The following is a 24,777-nucleotide window of genomic DNA, read 5'->3' on the forward strand; positions in this document are numbered from 1 at the left end:
GATTTTGTTTTTTAATCCACTCTACCAGTCTGTTTCTTTTGACTGGAGAATTGAGGGAATTTATGTGTATAGCTATAACCGATGTGTAGATTTATCATTGTCGTGTTATTTACTTGCGTTGCTTTCCTACTTTTTCTACCTCTTTACTTGCTTGCTCTTCTTGACGTTTCATTTCTACCATTGTTCCTGAAATTGCAGTCAGATTTTTCTCTGTCTAGAATATCTTTTAGTACTCTTTGTAATGCTGGTTTGGCACTCATGAAGTTCTTCAGTTGTTCTTTGTCCTGGAAATATTTTATTTCTCCATTGAATTTGAGGGATAGTTTGGCAGGGTACGTCAGCCTTGGTTGGAATCTGTTTTGTCTCAGGACCTGTAATACTTCGCTCCAAGCTCTTCTCGATTGGATGGTTTGTGCTGAGAAGTCTGCCGTGATTCTGATGGGCTTTCCTTTATAGGTGATCTGTTTCTTTTCTCTAGCAGCTTTTAATATTCTGTTCTTTTGCTGGAGATCTGGAAACTTGAGTATTGTATGTCTGGGTGTAGTTTTATTTTGGTTGTGATTGGTTGGAGTTCTATATACCTCATTTACCTGTATGTCAGGTTCTGTTTCCATACTTGGGAAATTTTCTGCTATTATTTCTCCAAATATTCTTTTTATGTCAGTTGTGTTGCTTCTTGCTGTTTCATTGATTCTTATAAGTCGTACATTATTCCTCTTTGCCTCGTCTTCCAGCTGTTGAATTGCCTTTTTCTGGATCCTTGTTGATTTTACGAGATCCTTTCTTTCATGGTCGCTAGCTGTCATGCTGTCTTCAAAGTCTGAAATTCTATCTTCGGCTTCATTCACGCGGTTTTGGCAGCTTTCAGTGGAAGCTTTGTTTTCCTGGAAGTCTCTTTGAATCTGGTTCATGTGTTCTAAGTCCTTTCTGTATTTTTCATTTAACATTTCTGTCCATTGCCTTCGTTCTTCTATTTTCTTATGTTTCTTCTTCAGACATTTTGAGCAGTTCTTTCATTATTATTGTCATTTCATTTTTTGCCTGAGAGATTATTTCTGATCTCATCTCTTCTATGGCCTTATGGAGTTGTTTCTTTACCTCCATTGCAATCATTTCAGCTATTTCAGGCATGTGTTTACCAAGTTTTCCTATGTCAATGTCTCTTGGACTTGTTCTGAGTGGGGTGGAGCTCTGGGATTGTGTTTTAGTCCTTCATTTTGTCATGTTTGCTATGGGATGCAGAAAGCTCAGTTTCCCTCTTCAATGCCTGCACAGCAAAGGCCACTAGTGTCCCTAGTTTTCCTGTTGGTCATGTTTGCCCCTCAGTGTCCACTGAGAAGCTCTGCTTAGTCTGGGGTTTTCTGGCAGTTGTTGATTTGTATCTAGTTATCCCAGGTTTCAGAGGCGGGCATTGGTGTCAGCTGATGGCAGACCATCTGATCCAGCATCCCATTGCAGTTCAGGGCTCATGCATGGCTCAGACTCGGGTTGCACTGGTGTGACAATGCCGGTCCTGTGGGCCTATGTGCCCAGGCAGTTTAGGGTACAGGCAAAACCCAGACACAAATTTCAGGGTCGATAGATTGTGAACCACCTGATTGTGTGTCTCCAGTCAGTTCAGGACACATACAGGAACCAGATGCAGGCTGGACCAAGTGCAGTCACAGACTGCCCGTGCCTGCGACCCCCCACGTGGTCTGGGTGCAAGTAAAGCATGGGCTTGATCCGCGGGACCAGCTGCTTTTGGAGCACTCGCTCACTTGGCACAGGGCCCATGCAGGGAGAGTCCACATGCAAACCCTGGTGAGAGCAGTCCCTGAGGCTTCTGAGTGAGGAATTCTTGTCTGCTGCGGGTGCACACAGGGCAGAGACTGAGAGTGTAACGGCGGTGGTGTCCTGGGTCACCCAGTCTGCCCCCAGGAAGTAGATGGGAAATAACTAGCTCTCTTCTCGAGTTTCAGCTGGGAACCGTGGTGGTGGGAGTAAAGCACAGGACCAGCAGCTCTTGGAGCACTTGCTCACTTGGCACAGGGCCCACACAGGGAGGGCCACATGCGAACCCTGGTGAGAGCAGTCCCCGGGGCTTCTGAGTCTCTATCATTTTTATGTAGTCATATTTCTGCTGTATCTTGTACTTCTATATCTCAGTCAACATACAGCATTTTCCCATGTGTTTGAACACCTTAAATATTATATAAAATACTTAAGTATTACTCAGTTCTGTGGATTTTTGGTTTATTACACACATTATTAGGGATTTAGCTTGTCATTATTTTGTTAAAAACTGAACTTTTGCACGTAAGTATTTGTATGTTTAACTATTCTCCAAGGAAAATTTACCCATACCTGTATTACTAACTCAAGAATACGGACCCTGAGGTATCAATTTTCTTTGGAGTAATTACAACAGTTAATATTGCCGCTGCTTACACATGTGATTTCTTTCTTACAAACTTGAATAGTTATTTAACATAATATTTGTCAATTTGGAAGTCAAATACACTATAATATTTTTACATTAGTTTCTATTTTTTGCTTACTGGAGGTATCTCTTTAGACATTAAATGCAAATAGATTATTTAAATTATAATCCAGACAAAATTTTATGCAGACAAGGCTTGAAAAGATAAATTTATATCAGTTATGCTTCTTTTTTTATTTTAGTTGACTATGGGTATGGGCGAGGTATTGTACCAGGTACTTGGCTCACAACTCTGTGAGGTTGATTTTCCCCCTATTTTGGAGGGAAGAGGGATGATAATGAAAGGTGCATTTATCTTGCTACAGATGTGGACTTCAGAGGCTAAGTCAGCACTGTCTTTACTGTACTATGTTAGATAATGTTGGGTACATGGTAACAGGTGTCAGTTGGTTGTGTTAGTTGATCATTGCTAGGATTTGAATGCCAGGAACTTTGTAAATATGCACATCAAATCCAGCTAACACTTGGGACCCGTGAATAAGTCAGCTGTGCTGCAAGTTGGATTTGGCAGAGCAGGTCAGACTCCCAGGCGGATAGCATCCAGGCCAGCTTTGCTTCACAGGACTCCTTTCCAGAGGAGTCCACTAAGGAGGTAGCCCTGCTGAGCAGGGGCTCACCCATGGCTCAGTGATAGAAAGATTTCCCTGCCATCCTATAGAGAGTTGGAGCATAAAGTATACTTGTTCAGTAGCAGGAAATACTGTATTCATTCCAGCACACATGAAGACTATGCTGTGCAAATGATGGGCGTCTCAGTGTTCCATTGCTGGAGGTGGTAGTTACATCTTTGCTGCTACCTGTGATTTTATAGTCTCCTGTTGTGTTCCCAGACATAGAGTAGTAGGAATGCACATTGAAAGTGGTTCTCTACAGTGAGCACAGCAGTTCACCGCCAACCAGCTTTGTGCATGTGCTCCTGTTGCTCATAGTCATGGCCACATGTGCTTGTGAACACTATAGTTAGCTCTGGATAGATGCTTTGTAAGTGTAAAACATACATTGCATAGGTCAGTAAAAATTTTGTTGACTATACATTGAAATAATGTATATTGGGTTTATGTTCTTATTTGATGACTTATATTTTTCTTACTGTTGATAGATCACCACTAGATCTTCCGTGCAAGCCATTTCATTTTATTTTCATATTCTGGGCTTTATCCTCAGTCCACTGATATGATTATTGTCTTTTTGCATAGTAATTAACATTTCTAAAATTTAGAAAGACTGCAAGGTTTCCTTTGATTCCTTTTGAATTCATCCATGTCCAGTTGCTATTGTGGAAAGCTTTCCTTCCTTAAATATTGCTGTTAATACTACTTTTTATCACTTAACTTTGTAGTTGCATATGTGTGCATTGTAGTTTGTTGCCAGGTAAGATATATTTATATTTCTGTGTTCAATAAAAACATGAATGTTCTTGTTTTTATTGCAATCTAGTTATTGCTTGTAGGGCTCCTTTTAAATATTTCATAAGATAAATAGTTACATTCACATGCCTTGCTGAGGGGACAGGTCTCAGGACCTCTTGTCATGCAGAGATCCCTGCCAGTACCTGGACTTCTCACCAAAGTTCTTAAGACTTGCTAATGAGGAGACAGTAGCCTTGCTACCTCATGGCCCTGCCTACCTTTATGGAAGGACAGCCCGTATTGCTGCTTACTCCTTTAGGTCCAAATGTTCTCTCAGTTTGCATAACTGTTGAGTCTGTTAATAGACTCTGCGACTTTGGGTGAACAGTTTCAGCTTTTGGATGAATTAATTACTAGAAGTCTCAGAAATATGCAATATTAGATGATGAATGTATCATCTGGTTTAGTAGTTTTTTTCCTTTCTTTTCATGATGGCTATTCATTTTACTTATAAAACTATAATAATTTGAATTACAAAACTAGTATTCTTCCTTATTACAATCTGCAGAATATCTGAAGGTAAATGAAGGTAAAGAAATCCCTATAATTCCTGATGCACTCTGTTAATGATCTAGTATATTAAAACATGTGTTTTCTTGCTTTTTTGCTTGCTTTTATATTTATACAAACACAGTAACATGTAAAAAGAATTAAGATTTTAAATGTTTTATGAGGTATCTATGCTTTCTAATGATTTGATTTGAGCAATATATCATCTTACTATATGCATTTTCATTTACTTCTTTTGCTAAGGTGTATACATTGGACATTCAAAAATGCACACTTACTGACTTACTGCATTCTACTTGTGATGGAGGTAGCTATATAGTATCTCATGGTCCTTCATGTATTATCCTCTTGGAGACTGACAGCTGGAGTGCTTCTAGCTCCTGTTACTATATTTAAAAAGCTGTGATAAAACATCTGTACATATGTTTTACCTTATGTTTCTATGTGTTTGATAAATTCCTTGAAATGAGTATAAGTTTAAGCCAAATGGGGTTATTTTGTAGAAAAACTTTTATATAACATTTTTAAAAGCTGTTAGTACTTTCAATGATGTACATCTATTGCATTTACTAGATTTTCACATTTATTAGCTTCATGAGTCAAAAATTCTGTCCTGTTATTTGATAAATCTTTGTATCCCTGCCTACTTTGACTGTAAACAAACATTATGTAAGTTTTGTCAGCATCGTGAGTTTATCACCCACTTACATTTCTACTTTTTAGGTTGCCCACGTATACTTATGGCTATTTCTTATTGTTGTTATTGTTGAGGAAGTCTGTATGTTTCTTAGATTTTAGAGAAATTTTCTGGTCTGTCTTGAAATGATTTTTCCTCATCTATTATTTATATTTTTGTAAAATTTTCATGTATGTATGTAGTTTTTTATGCAATCTCATCTTTTAAGTTTTCTTCATAATGATTTTGTTAAAGGCCCTTTTTACCCTTACTTAAATAGCCTTTGATTTTTGTCCTAAACACCTACAGATCTATTTTTTATTTTTCACACTGGATCCCTAATTGTACATCCTTTTTTTTGGTATAAGGTCAGGGGATAGGTCTAATTTTATATGTGTTGGAAATGTGTAATGCTTGGCTCAGAATAATTACTAAGTAACTCATTGTTTTTTCTCTAGTTTGTGGTACCACATTTATCACATAATGTTTCCTCTAATTCACAATTTACTTTTCTTGATTCTTAGGTTGTACTGATGGTATACATCTAGTTTATAGTGTTAGTACCTTACATTTTGTTAGAATATCTTTGATATTTAAAAATATTAACTATGGAGTCGAATCTCGGTAAAAGTTCTAGCAGTATGATATTATCTGGCCTTGGAATTGACTTTTTCCAACTTGTTACTAATAAGTTGTTCTGTTACTATTTCATAAATTCCAGTAGCAAACTCAGAGGGAAATAACTTTCCTCCTCACAGTACAGCAAGGAGCATGGGCATTGGCATGTTTACATTAGTTCCCGTTGCCCCACCCATAGAGATGGCCCCTGTGCATGTGGTGGGTGTGTCACAGGTGAGGAACGAACGCTGAGTGTGCGGCCCCCTGCTCTTGTGTAGCAAGCAGTGAGCCAGCTCACTGTGTGTCTCAGATGGAGCCATTACCCCAGGCCTGGAGGCTGCTTGCTGCAAACACATGCTGAGCAGTGGCCAGCAAAGAGCAGCCAGGGCCTTTCTGCCATGTACTGCAAACGGTGTAGAATATTAGGAACTCATTATTAGGAACTGTTTTTTTTTCTTACTGATTAATTGTTTGTACTGGGGATTGGACCTAGGACCTTCACACGTATTTATTCCCCAGCCCTTTTGATTTTTTATATTGAGACAGTGTCTTGCTAAAGTTGCCCAGGCTGGGTTTGAACATGTGATCCCCTTGCCTCAGCCTTCTAGAGTGGTGATATTACAAGTGTCCACCGCAATAGCTGGATTCTTTTTCAAATGATGTCCATTATAGAGACTTAGTGTAGAAAACAGATCAACATCATAATGTGCTGTTTAGGCCATTTTCACACATTTAACTGAGATTTGAAAGGTGATTATGCAGCAAACTCTCTTTTTCCTGGGCCTGCCTCTGAACCAGCTCCATGAAATTCCTATGAAGGACTACTTCCCAGATCTCCTATTTAAAGATGGAGAAAGCCAGGCTCACAGAAATGAAATGGTATGCCCAATATTGAGACCAAACTGGGTTGCTACAGTAATAAGTAAAAATGCCATTGTTTTCTCTATTTCCATTTAAGAGTTTTTTCCTCTGTTGAAAATATGTTAACAAAAAAGAAACAATAGAAAAATTTGTGAAGTTAATAATCTTATAGTCAAACAAGCATTACTGTGGCAGAAAATGAATGTTCTATAATTAAACATATATTAGCATTTTGCCCCATTGTTTGTGGTTCATATAATTCCACATATTAATACATGGCAATATAATTCAAAAACATCTAAGGGCATTTCTACTACACAACCAGATTTGCAGGCATGGTTATGAGATTACTCTTTCATTAAGTTATAGAAATCTACCTAATCATGTGGCAAAGTAATATTCTGGTCTAAATACTAGAGTCTATGGTACTGATAATGTAAATTGTCTGGTATTTTCATACTACTTACTATAGGAGAAAAAAGGGAATACTAGGTATCCATATAAGTAATTGAAACAATGTCTTTTGCCTCAATATTTATTAATATTGGGAAATTTATTTACATTTGTATGTATATATGTATATATATGTGTGTGAGCATGTATATATGAATGTTTTATATGTAAGATTAAACATTTCTCTGGAAGAAATTAGAACTTAAAATACTACAAAATACACAGTGACCTGTGTGTGTTATTTTGGAGCCTGACACTCATGCTTCTGTGTATTAACATATTCAACCCTGAATTTCATCTGCTTTATTGATATAGTTACAGGGGAAATGAAGGAGGCAGGAGGAATCAGAACATGACATGTTGGCACGAACCACAGCACTACATGTGACCTCAGATCTGTGTATGGAAGCCCTAAAGTTGGAGTTAATTGATGTGGTTCATTGTTGTATTTATAAAATGTCACAAGTAAACATATTTATGGATAATTAGGTTTGACAAGACATGCCATTTTATTTTATCAATCTGAGAAGCCACACAACAAAGGTATAAAACATTTATTTAAAGTATTAAAAGCATTTTGAGGTTTAAAAGATAATGTAGTAAGATTTTCACCAGTATAAAATTCATAGGTCAATTATGGTTTTGAAGTTTATCTTTTAAATCCTGGAACTGAGTTTCTATTCACTTAGATTAACTGTTACCTGTATAAGAATAACAGTGCTATATTTCTACCTAGTATTAGCTTACTTTACCATCTTATAACGTTGTAAGTAGAATTATTTTTTTCACCATCTCATAGAGTGCCACTTGTGTTCTTATCTCAAAGTGCTTCATCAGCAGCTGCTTTTGTACTGCTAAAGAAGAACTACTCTACCTAAACCACATTTCAAAGGAAAGCTAATTGGAACACTCAGGAAACAATGCGTTCTTCTTTAGGCAGACTATCTGCAAGAATGTTTGTTAGTTTATCTGGACACTTACTCCACCTTCATGAAACTCTTTGGACTTGTAACATGTAATGTATGTCACATATATTTTATTCCATTCTTGTGACATCTAATATATGTCACTTTTTTTATTCCATTCTTGTTTAATTCATCAACGTGCTGCAATACAAGCACACTAGAAAAATAATATTCTTCATTTTGAAAAAAATCTTGTTGATTCCAAAGTAATTATGTAGATATTACCTATAGTGCGTACAGACCAGTAATGGCGAAACTTTTAGAGACTGAGTGCCCAAAATGCAAACCAAAACCCACTTATTTATCGCAAAGTGCCAACACTGCAATTAAACCTGAATACTGAGGTTTTAGTTTATCAAAAAACAACTGTTATCCATGTTTGGCTGCTGACATGACAGCTCGTGACCTGACAGAGAAGGCTCTGTGTCCTGCTGTGGCACATTGGCCATAGGTTTGCCACTACTGGCAAATCTGAGACAAGAAATAATCCTCAGCCATCTTCCATTCATCTCAGCAGAGCTAACATAGAAGACTGTCCCTTTCTAGACCACCTGTGGTCCCAGTATCTTCTCTTCTGTAGTGTGAGCTACTCTTAAGATATTTTACTGTCTTATTGAAATATTAAGTGTGCTGACCATGCCAGGACAGCGTGGCATGATGGGTAAGGGCTCACACCTTTGAATTAGAACTGTCTTCAGACTCTAGCTCTACAGCTTATTGGCTGCTTAGGTGATTTTGAGGGAGTTATTGCTCCTTGAATTTTCATCTCTGAAAAGTAATCTGACAGGAACAATGGCTTTCCCAGTCCTTTCTGCTGCTTCTCATAACCCTAAATAATGCCTGACACATCGTGAACCTTGATAAATATTTCTCAGTGAATGAAAGCATACATAGTCCTGCTGTAGAGTGTAGTTATGAGGATGGGAAGAAGTAATCTACTTACTCTTCTCAGCATAAGCGCTGACAGCATAGACTCAAGAAATAGAAATTTAAATATTAAATACTTCACTTTTGTGTTCCTAGAATTCTTTCTTTTTCTTCCAGAGTCCTAAGTAGCACTGTCTGGGGAAGGTTACCTGGTAAAGTCTGAAGATACTTCTTGTGCCTATCTGCAAGCTCCTGTCCTGTGTCGTCTTCCTGTGTCATCTGAGAGGCATCAGGGCCCTCCACACATCCCGAGGTTCAGGCTTTCTTTTTCCTGAAGGGCTGTCACCTTTGTCATTCCTCCTGCTAAAGATACATCTGGTACATGATCTACCCCTTTTCCTGTGCAAAAGAGCTTTGTGTGCTTGTTTATCATCTTTGCTGCTGCAGTAGACACCTCACAATTTATTTGAGGTTACTTGACTTCTCAAATTTATTTAAGGTTACTTGACTTCTCAAAATTCATTCTCCACACAGTTTAGTCTCCCTGTTTACCACATTCTACTGAATCGCTTGCTTTTTTTTTTCTTGTAGGACTATGCTCTGTCATAAGCAAAGTGTACACTTTCAGTCCCTCATGTCTCTGTACCCCCTTCAAGTGTTCCCCACCGCATTCCATCTTTATCTTCTCGCCACTGACCTAGTCACTTCACCTACCAATTTCCCTGTCCCCCACTGCATTTCCCCTGATGACTAACTAGTCAGACCTCTTCTACAGCATCACAATTCTGCTTAGTTGGGTGAGTTCGTAGAGAGTGAACCCTAGAAAGTAGGAGTTAGACTCTGCACGACCAATGTGTCTGCAAATAGTAGTGAATATTACCTGCTTATTTAGTGAAGGAAAAATTGCCTTTGTGTAAAAGGAATTGAGAATGAGATGCATACTGTCGGTTCTAAAGTTGTAGTTAGGAACACCTTAGACTTGGTGATCCATGTCTATATTGGCTTCAAGGACTTTTAAAGCTCTCAGGAAAAGTTTTAAGTGCTAATATGCACTGTTTGCCTGTATTTGTTAAGGCAGGGAAGGATGAGAATGAGGGTGTTCTTTTGTTTTATGTATGAACAATAGAGAATTTACGTTTTAAAAATTATTTGGGTATTTTTTTTCAATAAGTTCTACCCTGACCATCTTATTTAATGCTGTGTCCTGACTGCAATAATATGAAGTTTTGTTACATGGATTATTTTTTTTTTGTATAGCACTTATTATCTTTTAATACCATAGTTAATTAATTAATTTATTATTTTTTTAAAAATGTACTGCACTAAAATACAAATTCCATGAACACCATATACTATTCCAGGTGATTAACATACAGTAGTGCTAGCAAAATCTTTGTACAACTAATTAATTCTATATAGTTATTATAGATGTAGTAGCTAAACAAGAAAAACAAATAGTGGTCAACTTTATATTTGGTTAACTACAAATATTTTTAAAAATCTTTCCAACTTGACTCTCTTCTAGTATGCCTCATTCCAAAAGTTGAAGAGAAAAAATACATGCCATATATATTGAAAAAATTTTCTCCAGACAAATTCCATAGCAAATTGGGCCCACAGGGAGTAACACATCTACCATTAAGGCTGAGGGAAGATTACACTTCCAGAAGAGGCAGGCCTCTTGGGGACCCACTGAGGGCAGCGCAGAAAGTGGTCAGAATCGTCCGCAAGGCCCCTGGCTGCCCCAGATCAGCTCTGTGACTTCGAGATACCTTGCCAGTGTAAATTTCCTGACCTCTTAGAGCAGGGACTGTTGTATGAATTGGAAAATAGATTTATAAAAAATTTTAAAAGCTTATCATGACATTTGATAAAGCAAAAGAAAGGTTAGCTTTGCTAGCTACAGCTGCCCAGTCTAAAAGGCCTGTGACAGTGATGGCGAACCTGTTAGAGCTTTCAGTGATAACAAATAGCCTGTTGCGGCACACGTGTCATACGTTCCCCACTACTGGGAGCTGATATCAAGGTATACTTTAAACAAGCAAGACAAAAATGATTCTTCTGGTGGCCATGGTGACATATGCCTGTAATCCCAGGACTTGGGAAGCTGAGGCAGCAGGATTGCTGTGAATTTGAAGCCACCTGGGCTATAAAGCGAGTTCAAGGCTGGCCTGAATTGCGTGTTGAAACCTTTTGTCAGAAAGACACACAAAAAAATTTCTTCTAAGAGCAGCTGAGCTGCTGGATGAAATGAGTTTTGATGTTATGCAGCAAGTGGGGGCATTTACTCCAGCCTGAAAAAGTATTTGAGACTATGATACAGAGTGTGGTAGAAGTTTTGAGCCTCGACTCAGATGAGATCACAGGCATTGATGCGTGCTTTATTTTGTGATGTCGACAGACAGTGCTTCTATTTTTACTTATTTGATGAGAATTTTTTCTGTGAGTGCATCATATCAATATGAATGCTTTTTTTACCTATAAAAAGAGCAGATTATCTAAGATTTTGAAAAGAGTTTTATCAGGAGAAATTTTAGCATGGAATTGCTTAAAATGAGTATCCTTGGAAAGCCTTAGGAAGCTGCTGACAGACACTTGTCAACCACCATTCAGGGACAAGAGGTGTGCTGACAGAGTGCATGGCAGAGCAGCTAAGGTCACATCTACTGTGGCTGGGGCTTCTTTTCCTCCTAATATTTAAATGGATTATTTATATTTTCTATTTCTAGAATTTTGGATTAAGAGCTTTCATTATTTTTATCATGAGTTTTTGCTAAATGACACCCAGTAGCCAAATCATTATAATGATTTATTCTAATTCTTAAAAAAGTGAGCAGACATTTCCTAATTAAAACATTCTGCCACTCTCAGGGGAATGCACATACATGTTTGACAGAGAGATGTCATTTAAATTACACAAAACAAGCAGTCATATCATTCATACTTTAAAAATGATTTTATCTGTAAAATTTTCATCTCAATCTAAATATAGAATCCATTTAGGAGCCACTTCTGTAAATTTAAATTATGAAGTAAGAACTGGTGGTTGTCTGAAGGGGTGTTAGTTTTATATCACGTATAATGGGTTGTCACAGAAATACAAGGTTAAAACAATGCCTGTTTACTGCTGTACAGTGTTGTGGATCCGCAGTTTGGCATGGCATGGCAGGCTTCACTGATCAGGGACATACAGGACTGAAATCTAGGTCTGGGTCTCATCTGCAGTCACTCAGGGTGTTGACAGGGTTCAGTACCTGTGGCTGTAGGACTGCGGTCCAGGGTGCTGCCATTCCTTGCTTCAGATTTCCCTCCATCTGCAGAGCCAGCTGTGAAGAACTCTTCTCATGTGGAATCCATCTCCTTCTTCAGGACTCACACTGGAGGAAGGGCCCAGGCTATCGAAGGGCTCACCTGACAAGGCAGAAATTCATTAGACAGTATCTTTTTTATTTTCTTGGAAGTCAACCCATTAGTAGCCTAGTCATGGTGTGAGATGCCATTAATTTCCTCCCACACTCAAAGGGAGAGAACTGAACAAGATATGTATACTAGAAAGCAGGAATCCTGGGAGTAAAGGGGAATGCCTTTAGAATTGTCTGTCATGACAATTAAATGATGGGTTTCTTAAAACCTTGTAAAGAAGGCAGCATCTGTTTAATTGATTTTTGTCACAGGGTGTATTAATTTCTTCTCCATTGCCAATAACACAGTGCCACAGACTGGGTGAATTATAAAAGAAAGAGATTTATTTTGCCTCACTTTCTGATCCAGGTTTGGGGCTGCATCTGGTGATAGCAGAGTGTCTAAATAGCACAGGGGATCTCATGTTGATGGTGTGTGTGTGTGTGTGTGTGTGTATGGGGGGGGTGATCTGTCTCCCTCTTCTTTTTATGGTCATAGTGATGGGGCTACCATCCTGATGATCTTAGCTCTTCCCACTTACTTCCCAAAGGCCCGACCTCTGTGGCTAGGTAAGTTTCTGTGTATTCTCTAAATACTTGACTGCTTGGCAGTAAGGATTAAACTCTAACATGAATAAGAGTTTTAGGACAGACCATATTCAAATCACAGATCAGTGCATGTTTACATAAAATATATCCTGGTAATTCATTGACATGAGTATAAAGTACAATGAATTTATCTCACCTCCTCTGGAATTCTCTTCATAGCTCTGTTTTTCCTTTAAGATCCTCTTTATTTGGGCTAGTAGTGACAGGTCTATATGAATTTATTGCCTAGTATTTGACCTTACTTTTATTGTTAAGATATTAAGTGAACTGAATTATACTGGAAATTAGATTGCAAGATTTCCTTATAGGGGAAGACAAGAACTTGACAGAGTTTAGTAGCTGACAGGCTATATGTGAGTGAAAGACAAATATAACCATATGGTTTTTATCCTGGGACACTGAGGTAGCAACTGTGAAATTGAGTAAGCCTGCAGTAAAATCCAAGGTAAGATAGAAGGTTTGTGTTGAGAAGGAAGTTAAATTATTCCCATCCAGCTCTCAAAAGACATATTGGACAGTCATCTTGTTTTGGATGTTATCAGAACAGGAATAATGTGAAAGTTATGTAATTTCAATATGGAAGCAAATAACACAGGGAAATACACATGGCATAAGAGCTAGGAGAGGCCAAGTGTCTTGATTACTTTTCTTTTGTTGCGGAGACAGAATACCAGACACCTAAATTAAAGAGAGAAAGGTTTACTTGGCTCACAGTTTGTGGAGGTTTCAGTCCATACTTGGCTGGCTCCAAGGCAAAGTGGCACATGGCAGAGGGCAACTCTTCATGGTAGCAGTGGAAAAGAGCAAAAGCAGCAAGAGCAAAAAGGGAGGAGCAGCAGCAAGCAAGCCTCTTTTCCTCCCTTATATTGTATGCAGGCTACCCACCACCCCAGGGTGGTTGTAGCACTCAAACCCATAATCCCAGCATTGGACCATGAATTGATTGAAAACTCTAGAAGCCAGTCCCTATGCCTGTATGAGGCTTTCATCAGGAAAGAGAAAGTAGGCAAAAATGTGTTTAATGACTGACTAGACAGGAAAAGTAACAAGTACATCTTGGAAAAAAAAGGAAAGAGAAATGTTTAAGGGCAATAATGATTGTTTAAAATATGGTGATAAAATTAATCTCAATAACATTTATAAATTTTTGCAGTGCTTCTTTAAAAGGTATATAAAGAGCATCTGTATGCTTGGATCTTATTAACATCATTCTTGAGAACTTCACAGGACAAGTGATTCAACAGAAGACAGACTCACTGCTTATTGCAGCATTTTTCTATAGTAGTAAAACAGACTTTAAAAAAGTACAAAGTCCACATTTTCAGTAGTAGCCATGGCTACATAAAGAAAGCATAGTACATTATGATTTCTTCCCTTCACGCTTACTAAGCACGTACCCTCTGCCAGATCCCAGGCACTATGTATGCAAAGCCACAAGACTGGCTGCATTGTCACTGTCCTTGCTCTACAGCAGAAGGCTGAACCCAGTGCAGTGGCTGAGTTAGCAATTTAATGAGTTTCAGCACAGAAAATTTAACTTAGTCTGGCTCCAGATTTGGAAATCTTAATTGATCTGCAAAGTTGCTTTTCAAAAATTTGATGGAACATTAATAATTTAGTGCTATTTGGAGAAGTTACATACTTATAATTTAATATTAAACAAAAGTGTGCTTTTCCATTTTATCCTTCTTTTCTCATTTTTTCTTTTCCCTTCATTTCCCTCTCCCCTTTCCCTGGTTCCCCTTTCTGTTTGCACAGTTTCTTCTTATTTCACAATATCTGTTATACATTTTGGTTATTAACCACTCAATTTCTCACACCAGAGATACAATGCAATATTTATATACATATGTCCAGTTTATTTCACTTAAGATATGGTCTTAAGATCCATCCATTTAGTTATAAATGTCTGAAGTTTATCCTTCTTTATGGCTGAGTAGTATTCTACTGTATAAAAACCACATCTTTTTTATCCCTTCATTGATTGATTGTACTAATAAACTTGATAATATAAAAATGTGATTTTGCTACTATATTAATTTATAAAGACTGGAAAGAGCTTTCTTGGATGAAAATAAATGGATTAAAATGAGGAATTTATATTACTTTTTCTTTATTGTTTTTTCTTTTGTCTTTGTAAATTGTATAAGAAGGAAACACTGCCAGTAGCTTCATGCCAAAGAGTCCTCTGTTAGTGACCCAACTCAGTTTAATGTGGATCTCAGAGGAGGAGCACATGGGTAGGTGGCTAACTCATTACTGTAATAATCACATTTGGAGCTGATGCATTTTACCAGTCCTGAAGCCAGATGACTGGAAGGATGAGCTACATTAATTCCTGGTCACGGAAGCCAGTGGAGAAGTGAGTGAGGCTCAGGCTGCTGGGTCCTTCTGGTGGCCTGGGCGTGAACATCGGGTACTGGCAGAGAGCGCAGCAGTAGGGAGATAGAGATACAAGCAGCTCATGCAGTGGAGACCAAGGCTTCCCAGTGGCATTGAGTACAGGAAGTGGGCTGTGTTCTAATCCCTGTGGACTCCTTGCAGAGAGCTTTCAAAGTCAGTGCAGGATAAGGATGGTTATGGAGGGCCTGTCAGTTAGGGAGTGTAGAGAGAAAATTTGGGGCTTACTGGGGGGCATATTGTGAGCCTCATAGAACTGCAGGTGCAGAGCGCAGTTCTGAGGGTACCCATAATGTGGGCACTGAGAGGTGGACACTCAGTCTGTGATTATTATTTATAAGCTCCACAGAGAGGATGCTGAAGGAGAAGGTGGGGAAAGGAAGCGAACAGGAAGCAGAACGAGCTGAGCAGCAGGACCCAGTCTTAGAATGGTGCTGGTGCAGCCACCTCATGTTACAGCAGATACTTTAGGCTCCTTGACATTGTGCAGACCTCCTCATGATTCAGGTGTAAATTAATGAAGTCAGCTGATATAATGGTAATGGTGATGTGTATTGGTTGACCAGCCCTCCCCAGGGACAATATAATGGTAACAAAGAAATAAGAAAGATGACTTAACTCAAGAAAAATACTGAAGATGCACTCTTTTCTGCCTTTAATGGTGAAAAACTAAGGAAAAGTACATATTAAGGATAGAAGTTGATATATGTGGTGTGAAAAATAACCAAGTAAATATGGATTTCGAGTTACAGATACAAATCAGCAAAAGCAAAGAAAATACTTACACATCACTTTCCTTTTAATTGTGATTTTTGCTTCTATCTATGGCCAATATGTTTCAGAAATGTTTTATTTTCCCCTCATTTGCATATATGCACTCATACATACAGTTTATTTTATATAAACTTTCAAAGTATTTTTAATTATGCTTTCCCACAAAGATCAAGAAAGGTTAAATCAGAACTTCTGAGCAATATCAAATGCAAGAAAACCTTTCTCTTTTTTTGATACCGGGAATCAAACTCATAACCTCAGGTTTGCTAGGCAAGCACCTAAGCCACTGAGCTATACCCCCAGCCCAAGAAAACCTTTCTTACTCCCCCTTGTTATCATTACTTACCACAAACCAGTTCATTGTGAAGCTAATGTTTTGAAAGGTCTCCCCCAATAAATCTCATTTCCCTCACATAAAGGTGTTTGTCAGGGGCTGGAATGTAGCTCAGTGGTAGAGCATTTGCATAGCACACAGAAGTCCTGAGCCATGAGAAAAAAATTTAAACAGTATATTTGCCTATTCTTAGTAAAAAAGAATAATTTTAGTAAAAATACAATTATACTTTCAAGAATATCAGTGTACTTAGACACTGATTCTGAAGACTCATCTAAGGGACTAGAACAGTGATGGCAAACCTTTTAGCACTTACAGTGATATAAACAGCCTGCTGTGGCACATATGCCATAGGTTCACCATTTTACCCAACATTACTATTTAAAGTTTGAAATTGTCTTCTATATTAGATGAGAAGTTTAGAGCCTCTTGACTTTAAAATATTTTGTTCTCACAAACACATATTCTAAAGAATAATACTAATGGTACAGAAGTCAGAAAAGTAAAAATACTTTCTTATTCAATTTATGCAGAGTGTTAATTGTAGGAATATTAAAAGAAGGTATAATAAAAATCATGTGATATAATATACTGTAAAAGTGAGAGTACATCTGGCCACAGGTAAATTTAAAAGACTTAATTTGGTCTGAAATTTTATGTGGTTAAATTTTAAAGGAAAATATCTTCTTCAGGAAGCAGAAACAAATTAAGTAAATTTTGAATAATTTTTGAGCCACTTCAATAATAGACACATATACTTTTTTGATTTTTACCTTTCTTTTACATAATTCTCTGAATAAGATTCTTCACTAAGATATTTATAATACATACTCTCCACCTAAGATAGAACTAAAACAGCTTTCACTTATAGTCATAATAGTGTTAATGAGGCACCCAAACAGAATCATAGTGTGGCTGAAGATAATGGCATCACCTGGCTATAGCAGCCATCCAACACTCAAAATTAATATTTTTCATAAGCAGCTAAGAGATTCTGATTTTAATTATCTGAAAACTATCCATATTTTTCTGAATTCAGAAGTACATTTATACTATAATGGTAGGACTTCTGTGACTGTTATATTGTTAAGCACATTCTGAATGTTTATTTGTTTTGTTTTTTTTTTGGTTTTGGTTTTTCTCCGGTACCGGGAACCGAACTCACGACCTTGTGCTTGCCAGGCAGGCGCTTTTGCCGCTGAGCTAAATCCCCAGCCCCTGAATGTTTAATTAAACTGTTTTCTTTTTGTTGTCTTAAAATCAAGGAAAGAAGTGATACAGCTAATGCCATAGGTCAAAATGCAGGCCTGGGAAAAGGTTGTGTGTGTGTGTGTGTGTGTGTGTGTGTGGTCCTGGGAAGTGAACTCGGGCCTTCCCGCTGAGCTACAACTGCAGCTCTTTTTGTATTTATTTTGACACAAGGTCACATTAAGTTGTCCAGACTTGCCTCAGACTTGCAGTCCACCCGCTGGGGCTGCCACCTCCCAAGCCACTTGGATTACAGGCATGTGCCACCAAACCAGGCAGAAAAAGGCTTCTAAGTCTGGGCCATTGCATTCAGCCTTCTCAGTAATGTGAAGCATTTTGAGAAGTGCTTGATAAATGTGTATCAGTTTAATGAGTAAAGAATGACTAAAGGAATCAGCAAGAGGCAGAATTCAAGAAGATGAGCATTCTCAATAGCAAGATCTTAATTATTCCCACCATAGCACATCACTTTTACATATCAATTTTCAACACAAATAGAAACCAGTAAACACATAGTGATTAACAAAGGTAAGTTCTATAGTACAAGTTATGATATGACAAAAATGGTTCTTATGTTTACAAAATCCATTATCTAGGCCTGTTTGAAAACAGCAGATCACTTACAGAAATTTGATTGTTGCTCATAGAATGCACAACCTCCTCACTTTGAGAGTTAAACCTGCACATCTTTAAAATATCAGAATATCCTCCATTTTCTCTTCAATAGCCTTCTGTCTAATTGCACTCAGACACACAGTCTCATTGCTGTGGTCAGTAGAGTTTAGGGAAATAAATTTTTAGGTTCAAATCAGTGTGCTTTAGTTATTTATGTACCTATATCAAATTATTAAACTTCGGGAATATTATAAGTATGAAACAAGAAACTTTTTTTAATAAAACAGTAATATAGTCAGAATCTTCTAGATTTGTGACTGCAGCTCTGGAGCTGTAGGCTCCTGGGAAATGCAGGGAGAGGATGAGCATTTTCAGGAGAGCTACAGCAGCACCGTTGTACGCACAGGACTGATGCTAGCTTGTCCTCCATACGGAATAACTTTGCAGAGTAACTGGTGGATCCCGTGAACATGTGACAGAACCTAGGGTGCTATGGACCAAGAAGGCTGAGCTCATCTGTGATTTCCAGCCTCTTGTTTGCCATTCTGGTTTGACAAGAAAGTTCCCCCTACAGGATCTGTTCCTTTATCTTTGCTTAGCTTGAACTGGAGAAGCCTAGAAATGCTCTTCTTGGCAAAATAACCTTCAAAAGATGAATTTGTAGGGTCCTTGCTTGAAAATACCTAACATCTAACTATGACATACAGTACCAAAAGGAATATTATTTGGAAGAATAAAATGTAGCTCTGAAAATCACAGGAGGCTGGAAAATTAGTCTTAGACAACTGAGAAGAAACAAAGTGACTCGGCCACAGTGACCAAAGCCTAAAGGAGCAAAGGAAGGAAGCTGAATTGACTTTGCGACCACCACAGCGTTACTCACTGCTGAGGCCGGCCTTACCCAAGGGTGGGGTAGGAGCTCACACTGCCATACCCATGCAAGGCCTTTGGGAGAGTTCCCACAAGAAGCCTAAGCCTGCCCAGATGAGGCAAGGAAAAGCCTCCCCAAAATACCAAATCAAAAGGATGTTCTCCTAAATGAGAAGGATGTTCAGATTCTGGAAAACCAAAATGACAGCAGATTCCATCATGGGAGCCTTGTGCAACTTCCAGGATTTGCTCATTAAACTCTTTACTTCTCTAATGTTTATAACTAGTTTTTTTCATACTTCTACTATAGCAGTTACTACTGCTTAACTGTTGTAGTCAGGGCTTGCAAGGGAAATAATTTAATGCAGAACATACAATTTAGACGATTATTTTATAATAGTCACCCAAAGAGTCAAATGCAAAAGAATGCATTTGGGTCTCTAGTGTGTGGAAAGTTTTCCTGCATTCTTTTGCATTTGACTCTTTGGGTGACTATTATAAAATAATCCTCTAAATTGTATGTCCTGCATTAAATTATTTCCCTTGCAAGCCCTGACTACAACAGTTAAGCAGTAGTAACTGCTATAGTAGAAGTATAGTAGAAGTATAATTTATAATTTAGAGTTTCCACCACTGACCCAAAGAATCTAGCTGAGAGCTTGGATCCCGTGGCAATGTCCTGCATGAGTCCAGTTGAAGACCTAGATCCCATGGCAGTGTCCTTCATGAGTTCAGCTGGAGGCCTAGTGCCCACAACAGTGTCTCCAGACAATCTGGATCAAGGGAGTAAACTGAGAAAGCCTGAAGGTCAGTGGTGGAAACTGGAAAGTCTGAGCCAGTGGGATGAAGGATCTGTACCAGCAGGCTGAAGGATCTAAATTGGAGCCATACCAACTTTTATCAGCTATTTTTGTATGCTTTCCTATTCCTCTGGATCATGACATTTGTAAGGGCAGGAGTCATGTTACTGCTTTTTTTTAAGTCTCCCATAGATTTAAGATTTATTGAAATGTTGTATGAAACTATAAAATGTCTGAGTAGAAAAGGGAACTATAGGTAAGCCATTTCCTATGATTATTCAGTTTTGATAGGCTATAATAAATTTAACTAGGTCAATATTTGAAAAGTATTTCTCAACACTCAAAAAGCCCAGGATGTGCCTAGTAAAAATGAGAAAGGTAAAAATACCCTTAATTAAGGTTCCTTATACAGATTAATGACATTAATATTATCTATAGTACAAATATTAGCTTTCTAACCAAGAGGATCTAATATATCAAACATATGTGCTTGGTGTAAGTGTGGTTTATCATTTTTAGTAAGCCTTTTGGAATATTTAAAAATCATCGTTTAACCTATGGCTATTTTTACCATCCTCTCTCAAATTTGAAATGCTATACAGATATTAATAAGTATATCTAAATGTTTGGAAATACAGACCTTTACCAAATTTACCAAACAGAGACCTACTGTGTTTTCAGAAAAAAGAAGAGCAGTCAATATATACATGATACAAGCTCTCCTTACCTTAGTCAATTGAGCTATTTTTTTTTGCTTCTACTCATCTTGATATATCTGTGCAGATAGGGGCTATCTTATTGTGGAACTTTCTGCATATATAAATGAAGAAAAGAAAATATAGTAATAACCATACACCAGTGTTACTTTTTTTAATCTAAGCATTCTAGAATTTCAAGCTTTCATAATTATATGTCTTATATACTTGAATACACACTGAATTCACCTTTTTTCCTGAAAAGCCATGAGATGAGGAAGCTTAGCTAATAGGTAAAGGAGCAAGAGCTCATGCATGGAGGTCCTCCCTGCCAGCTTTTCTACCCTGATCTTTGTATTCCACATACTGTTCTAAGCACTTCTCCCTGATTAGGTTATTGTTACACTTTTGAATCATATGGGAAAAAATGTAGTTAAAAACAAGAATAATATTACTAAGTTTTTTTATAAGATAAGAGTTCTTAACCATTTTTGTGATTACTTGTGAAGTAAGTTAAAATATATGTTTCAAGTATCAAATACATTCAAATGAATATGCTTTTGGGTAAGCTTGTTTATGAGTAAACTTGAGAACAAAGTCATTAACTGGCTCATTTCATCAGTCTGTATCTATTGGGCCCTCTTAATCAGGCAGCTGTGGTACCAGGCTCTGACTCCACTTGGTGAATTAAACCAGCAGGCTTTTGCCTGCTGTGCTGGTTCCCGTCTGAGGCAGGGACAGGCAGAAGAAGTAAACAAGCGATCCCTAAGGCGACAGTGTGGTCAGCAAAGGCCATCTGCTGTGAGATCAGAGCTCTACCAGAGACCACTGGGAAGAGCCACTCCCCATGAAGGAGCAGCAGTACAGGCAGGAGGTGTGGCACACGGAAGGCTGTGAATGTTAAGAGAAGGCCAGGTGTGACTGAACCAGGAACAGGTGGCCTGTAGTGTGAACCAGGAACAAGGAACCTGTGGTGGATTTCTTCAGCTCAGGGAAGAGTGATGTTTGTAAACAACTTGCATAAACAAATAAATTGGTGAAGATTGATGTTCTCCCGACCATGACCTCTTCATTAGAATGTTTTGTGTTTTCTGATAAACTTGTTTTATGAGTAAACATAGGAATAAAATTATTAACCAGCTCAGCAAGAATTACACTGAATTTCCTCAGTATTGTTTCTAGTGAGCAAAGTGTTACTCCCTTCTGTTCATAATTATGGCATTGTGAATTTTTGTACTTCACAACAAATAATTTCTGGAATACCATTAAGAACACAAATACAAATGTCATTTGCAGCATGTATTAAATTGAAACATTTAGGTTCTTATTTTTTGGTTATTTCATGATTTGCAAAACTTTTGGGTTCCTCCAGCATTTCAGTATAATTTAAATACTTCTTCTCATTGCTGCTGTTTTTTTATGCTTATCCTGTCATAGTCTTTAAAGCCTTAAAAAACAACTTTCAGTTTAGGTAATAGATCAAGCATATAGAGAATAGTTTAGACATCCTCCTGCAGTTTGACTGTGTCTCTTAAAGTTTATGAATTGGGGACTTGATCCCCAAGGCCTTGCTTAGGGAGCTTGACAGTCCTGATTTTCAGCTTGATTGGTTTGAGAGATTAGTAGGGCACACTTCTGGGTGTGTCTCAGTGGGTCATGGAGGCATGACACTGGGGTCTACACCTGGTCCCTGGCCCCTTTCACACTGGTACTTTTCCCCTACTCTTTGCTTCCCAGGTGCTATGAACTAATTGTCTTTGCTCTGTCACACTCTTCCCTGTGATATTTCTGCCTTGGAGCCAGGTGGCCATGGACTGACTCCTCTGAAATGATGAGCCAAATTATATCTGTCCTTTAATTTGTGGGTGTCAAGTATTTTGTTCCAGCAGGGGAAAAGCAGACCAACACCTGGAGGGAGGGCCTCATGGAGGTGTTAGGTCTTGTGGACAGTAGCTTATGAATGGGTTAATGTAATTATTGTAGGAATGGGTTGGCTACCATGGGGTGCACTTGATATAAAAAAAGGATGAGTTTGGCCCCTTCTAGCCCTCTTTCGCTCTTGACTTCTCTTGCCCTTCTGCTATACCAGGCTTCCTGCCATGACATGGCAAAGTCGGAAGGTGCTCACCAGATGCCAGCCTCTCAGTCTGAGATTTCCTAGCTTCTAGAACTCTTGAGAAATGGATTTCAGTTCATTCTGAGGGATCCAGTCTCAGGTCTATTATCACAGTATAAAATGGACAAAGGCACACCCCATTCAATCTTTTCAAATTTTAATATATAATGACCTGATGGTGCTGGTGCCTGCCTGTAATCTCCACTACTGTAAGTGTGAGGTAGGAGGATCACAAGTTTAAGGCATTGTGGGCATTGTGAGACCATATTTCAAAATAAAATAGTAAAGGGCTGGGGATGTAGCTCGAAAGTAAATCACTTAAGGGGTCAATCCTCAGCACTGTAGAGAACAATTTACGATATAGCTATCATTGTTTTGGACATAGTCATATGACTTCAGCCAAGGTGCTCCATATTGTTCTTCAATTCTATTACTTTACCTCAGTCTATAGAAAAACATAGCATCTTAAACTGGGTACTTTTCATCCTAAACAAGGTTTTAGATTCATATTCAAGTGCAAATGAGAAGCTATATGTAGTATTGCTTTGAAACCTAATCCATATATGGATATAGTTTATATATTCCCTTGGAGATGAACTTTAATTTGGTTTCAAACCAAATTGACTCTTACTTTCTATCTTGTTGGTTTTTATAAATTTCTCCTGCTTCATTTTAGCCTTTTCCTCCAAATTTAGTATTTACACTTTTAAATGGTATTTTTCCATGGTAAACTTACTATCCAAAAAAGTTTCAGTTCACATAATTTGTCTAAATTTATTAAAATAGATTGGAAGAAATTACAATCAGCACAATTTCCAATTAATAATTATTTTTTAACATTACATTTGCAAAAAAATTAGCCAAGTGGCATTAGATCTGGCAAGATTCACAGTATCAGTATTTTTCCAAATGTATTTCATGACAGTGTTCTTTCATATTGAGCTGTCAGTATGTTTTTCTCAAAATTGTCAGTTGATATTCTTAATAATCAACTTTTCAAAAATATCAATAAAATAAAAACTTTAGATACCTTATAAAGATAGACGTTATAAGCACATTCAATTCATAAATGCCATATGATTGTATTTATAAAAAGTTAGAATGCTTAACTAGGAAACCAAACATGTCTTTTGGCATGCAAATAAATGGCTGAAGTTTGTGGAAATAATAGATCTTAATTTTTCATCTACAAGAGCCATTGCTCAGCACTTAGAGGGATTATGGAAACTGTTATGCAATGCACAAATTATTATTAATCCTATTGATTAAAAAATTAAAATGAATTATGTTGGGGTTGAATTTACAAGGTATTAACAGTATTTCTAGTCTAACAAAAACTTTTGCCCCAGTTCTTAAATTTTCAGATGCAGTTTTTGAATCACTGTAAATCTCCATGTTTCCTTGATTAAAATCACATTATTCTTTTGACTCTGAATCATAAAAAGAGATAGTGATTATTTCTTAGCAAAAAAGCAGTGTAGGTTTGAATTTAAGCTTTTGTCAGTGTAGCATTTAGAAATGTACTAAAAAACCTTAGATTTAAGACTATCTCTGGGGAGGATCATCCTAAAAAATAAAATGAAACTATTTGGAATTTTTTTAATGTGAAGTAGGATTGCCTTGTGTTTGGGAAAGCTAATTTTGGAAGATGTATTCTTAGAAGCAACAGATTTCAGCTGTTGTGGCATTGAAATGTCATAATTTCTTGTGCCAAAAGTCAAATACATTCCACTCAAATTATTCTTTATTTCCAGATAGGTAGTTAACTAATGCCCATTACCTGTTTGCCAGTTACAAGGCTTTGTGTTGATAATTTTATCAATTTAAAATTGTAATTTTTTACAGAACATAGCTACTATCTTATGATTTAACAGAAAACACATGAGAAATTCATCATTTTATGTGGACAAACTAGCATCATTAACATTTTTCAATGAAGTAAATAATCATCAAGTAAAGAAGTCATTAGGTTGAGGAAAAACTTATCAGTGGATGTTATCAAAAATGCTGAAATATGATGAGGAGGTAATATGCTATTTTTCACAACCCTTAGGCTGTAACTACTTGTTAAATC

At 37.6% G+C, this 24,777-nt stretch overlaps 1 protein-coding gene and 1 long non-coding RNA gene across 2 annotated transcripts in view; one reads left to right on the plus strand and one right to left on the minus strand.

The window, feature by feature from the left end:
- Pclo (piccolo presynaptic cytomatrix protein) overlaps positions 1–24,777 on the plus strand; it is a gene marked incomplete at its 5' end in the record, with an annotated part of 335,712 nt that overhangs the window by 23,738 nt on the left and 287,197 nt on the right.
- LOC102030287 overlaps positions 1–24,777 on the minus strand; it is a 31,684-nt gene that overhangs the window by 4,677 nt on the left and 2,230 nt on the right. Inside the window, exons 2-3 of the long non-coding RNA XR_259819.2 lie at positions 12,096–12,252; positions 9,051–9,204 (exon numbers count right to left, since the gene is read on the minus strand). This is a non-coding gene — a long non-coding RNA (uncharacterized LOC102030287). The remainder of the gene's footprint in view (positions 1–9,050; positions 9,205–12,095; positions 12,253–24,777) is intronic.

The sequence above is a fragment of the Chinchilla lanigera genome, unplaced genomic scaffold, assembly GCF_000276665.1.
Source record: "Chinchilla lanigera isolate Chin_1 unplaced genomic scaffold, ChiLan1.0 scaffold00009, whole genome shotgun sequence".
Taxonomy (NCBI): domain Eukaryota; kingdom Metazoa; phylum Chordata; class Mammalia; order Rodentia; family Chinchillidae; genus Chinchilla; species Chinchilla lanigera.